Source organism: Galeopterus variegatus, unplaced genomic scaffold (assembly GCF_000696425.1).
Source record: "Galeopterus variegatus unplaced genomic scaffold, G_variegatus-3.0.2 Scaffold791, whole genome shotgun sequence".
Classification (NCBI taxonomy): domain Eukaryota; kingdom Metazoa; phylum Chordata; class Mammalia; order Dermoptera; family Cynocephalidae; genus Galeopterus; species Galeopterus variegatus.
This window is the reverse complement of record NW_007726902.1, coordinates 306,166-310,526: the sequence shown is the minus strand read 5'-3', so window position 1 is coordinate 310,526 and position 4,361 is coordinate 306,166. Positions and strand designations below refer to the sequence as shown.

The 4,361-nt window shown below is 37.6% G+C and overlaps 1 pseudogene; it reads left to right on the top strand.

The window, feature by feature from the left end:
* The first annotated feature begins 3,215 nt into the window (after positions 1-3,215).
* Positions 3,216-4,361, top strand: part of LOC103590273 — a 1,880-nt pseudogene continuing 734 nt past the window's right edge.

The following is a 4,361-nucleotide window of genomic DNA, read 5'->3' as shown; positions in this document are numbered from 1 at the left end:
TGTATGTGGGATCCGAACCCTCAGCGGGAGCGCCACTGCGCTTCCCAAGCGGCGCACTATCACAGTGCGCCACCAGGCCAGCCCCCCAGGGAACAATTCTTGTTGCATGTTGTTATGTCAGTAAAAGGATGCTGGTTAAAATTATTAAATTAAAAATAAATATGTTAGAAAGTATTATTTCCTCTTCAAATTTCTAAGGTTTGTATATATTGATATAATTTTTTCCTTAAATGTTTGTTATAATTCACCATGGAAGCCATTTGGACCTAGTATTTTCTTTGTGGGAGTATTTTTAACTACAACTTCAGTTTCTTTAATAGATATAATAGATATAGGGCTATTCAAATTATCTATTTCTTCTTGAGTGAGCTTTGGTAATTTGTGTTTTTTTCAAAGAATTCATCCATTTCATCTTGATTGTTGGATTTATTGGCATAAGGTTGTTTATAATATTCATTTATTATCATTTTAATGTCTGTAGAATCTAGAGCGATGTTAACATTCTCATTCCTTTTTTTTTAAAGATGACCAGTAAGGGGATCTCAACCCTTGTCTCGGTATTGTCAGCACCACGCTCAGCCAGTGAGCCAACCAGCCATCCCTATATAGGATCCAAACCCGTGGCCTTGGTGTTATCAGCACCGCACTCTCCCAAGTGAGCCACAGGCCGGCCCTAACGCTCTCATTCCTAATTTTGGTAATTTGTGTCTTTCTTTTTTTTCCTGATCAGTCTGGCTAGAGAATTATCAATTTTATGATCATCCAAAAGAAGCAGCTTTTAAAAAATATATATTAGTAGGATTGCTTTAATAAAGATGATACGTTGTATTAAATGAAATGAATGCAATGCCTAATTATGAGTACATGCACATTGTGAAGGTTAATTCTAGATGTCAACTTGGTTAGATGAAGGAATGCTGGGAAACCTGGTAAAGCAATCTTTTCAGGTGTGTCCATGAGGGTGTTTCCAGCAGAGATTAGTATGAGAGTCTGAGTGGCCCCGTGGTGAAAGACCCACCCTCAGTGTGGGTGGGAACCATCCAATCTGCTGGGGGTCTGGAGAGAACAAAAGACAGAGGAAAGAGGTGAAGCTCTCGCTTGATCCACTGGAGCTGGGATACACTCTTCTCTCCTGTCGATGGACATCAGAGCTCAAGACTCTTCAGCTTTTGGGTTCCAGAACTTACACCAAGGACACCATCAGCTTCCCTGGTTTTGAGGCCTTTGGAGTTGAACTGAGCCATGCTACCAGCATCCAGTTTATATATGGCCTATCATGGGACTTTTCTTCAAAACTGCGTGAGCTAATTCCCCTAATAAATCCCTTTCATATAGTTATAACATATCCTATTGATTCTGTCTCTCTGGAGAACCCTAATACACACATATATACATATACAGGTTTATGCATACATATAGATACATAAAAAGATCTGCACTTGGGCTGGCCCGTGGCTCACTCGGGAGAGTGCGGTGCCACAGGTTCGGATCCCATATAGGGATGGCCAGTTAGCTCACTGGCTGAGCATGGTGCTGACAACATGAAGTCAAGGGTTAAGATCCCCTCACCAGTCATCTTTTAAGAAAAAAAAAAAAAGATTTGCACTTGCTTTAATAGTGTCAGGGAAGGTTTAGTCTTGAGGAAAAAGTCTGCATTATTTGTAGTGAAAGAACCAGCTTTTTTTTCTTTAGGAGCCACCTTTTATCTCATTGATTTTTCTCTATTGCTTTTCTGTTTTCTATTTCATTGATCTTTGCTCTAATTTTTAGTATTTCCTTTCTTCTACTTACTTTGGGTTCTTTAAAAAATTAGTTTTAGAAGTCATTGGTTTCAGATGTTCTTTTCTAATATAGACATTTGGTGTTATGAATTTCCTCCTAAGTATTTCTTTAGCAGCATCTCATGTGTTCTTATCTTTATTTAGTATAAAATAATGTCTAATTTACCTTTTGATTTCTTTTTTGATCAATTATTTAAAAGTACATAGTTTAGTTTCCAAATATTTGGGGATTTTCTAGATTTTTTTTATTATTGATTTTTAATTTAATTTTACTGTGGTCTAAGAATAAACTTGGTATTATTTGAATCCTTGTAAATATTATTGAGACTTGTCTTGTGGCCCAGAATATGGTCTATATGGGTAAATATTCTGTGTGCCCTTGGAAAGAATATATATTCTTTTATTCTTGAATGGAGTATTCTAGAAATGTCAATTAGGTGAAGTTGGTTGATTGTGTTGTTCAAGTCTTCTATATCCTGATTTTCTATTACACTTTGTACCAATTTTTGAGATAGGGGATAGATATCTCTGACTAAAATTATGATGTTTCTACTTCCTCTTGGTGTTCTGTCAGTTTTTACTTTATGTATTTTGAAGCTCTGTTATTTAGTATATAAGCAGAAAGAATTTTGTTATGTTCTCCTGATTAATTAACTGTTTATCATTATGAAATGACCTTTGTTTCATGATACTCTTTGCTTTAAAATCTACTTTATCTGATATTAATATAGCCAATCCATCTTTATTTTGCTTACTGTTAACATGATATATCTCTTTCCATTCTTTCACTTTTTAATCTATTTGTGTGTTTACATTTAAAGTGCATTTATTGTAGGCAGTATATAGTAGGTCTTTTTTAAAATCAAAGCTGGCAATCTCTTTCTTTTAACTGAAGTGTTTGACCATTTATATTTAATGTGATTAGTGGTGTGGTGAGATTTAAGATCTTGTATGTGTTTCCTATTTGTGACATTTTTGGATTATTTTTATGATTTCATTTTTATCTCATTTGTAATTAGCTATAACTTGAAAAAAAATTTAGTGGTTGTTTTAGTATTTATATTATATACCTCTAACTTATCACAATCTATGTTCAAGTCATTGTATACCACGTCACATATCATATAAGAAAACTATGATAATAAACTTCCATTTCTCCCCTTTCATCCTTTGTGCTATTGTTGTCATACATTTTATTTTTACATGTTATAAACCTCATACTACACTGTTATAATTTTGTTTAAACAGCCAATAATCTTTTAGAGAGATTTAAATAATTTTTACAGCAGATGCTGCTGGCTACAAGCAGGAGCCAGGAGCAAGTGAAGTGCAGGGGCAAGGGATGTGTGGAGGAGGTGAGCTGGAGCCCGAGCACTAGCAGCAGCTGGTGTCAGCAGAGAGCACCCTGGTGCAGCTGGAGCCGGAGCCTCAGCCATGATGGCCATGACCATGGAGAGACTGTCTAATGGAGAGCCCCAAAACTTGTCCCTTTCTGGCCATGTTGGACTTGACAATCTCCCTAACCAGCTGATCAACAAGTCAACTTCTAAAGGATTCTGTTTCAGCATCCTGTGTGTTGGTGAGACAGGCAGTGGGAAATCCATGTTAATGGACACTTTATTTAACACCAAATTTGAAAGTGACCCAACTACTCACAATGAGCTCATAACTACTCACGATGAGTTAAAAGCCAGAAGTTATGAGCTTTGGGAAAGCAATGGATGGCTGAAGTTAACCATCGTTGATACCGAGGGATTTGGGAACTAGATAAATAAGCTGATAGTGGAATATATTGATGCCCAATTTGAGGCCTACCTGCAAGAGGAATTGAAGGTTGAGCATTCTCTCTTCAACTACCATGACACAAGGATCTATGCCTGCCTCTACTTTGTTGCCACTACTGGACATTCAGTGAAGCCTCTGGACCTGGTCACCATGATGAAGCTGGACAGTAAGGTGATTATCATTACAATAATTGCAAAAGCTGACACCAGTGCCAAGAACAAATTACACAAATTTGAGAGTGAGATCGTGAGTGACCCAGTCAGCAATGGGGTCTGGGTATATCAGTTCCCCACAGATGAAGAAACAGCAGCGGAGATTAATGCAACAAAGAGTGTCCGTCTCCCATTTGCGGTGGTTGGCAGCACTGAAAAGGTGAAGATCAGCAGCAAGATGGTCAAGGCCAGGCAGCAGCCCTGGGATGTGGTGCAGGTTGAGAATGAAAACCATTGTGATTTTGAGAAACTTTGGAAGATGCTGATCCACAAGAACACACTCACACCTGCCATTATGAGTTGTATTGGTGCTGTAAGCTCAAGGAGAAAGTTTCAAGGACATTGATCCTGATAGCAAGCCCTTCATTCTTCAGGAGACATATGAAGCAAAAAAAAAAAAAAGAATTCTTGGAGAACTTCAGAAGAAGAAGAAAAGAGATAGATGTTTGTTATGAGAGTGAAGGAAAAAGAGGCTGAACTTAAAGAAGTGGAGAAAGAGCTTCACAAGAAGTTTGACCTCCTAAAACAGACACAAAGAGGAGAAGAACAAAGTGGAAGACAAGAAGGAGGAGCCTGAGGAGGA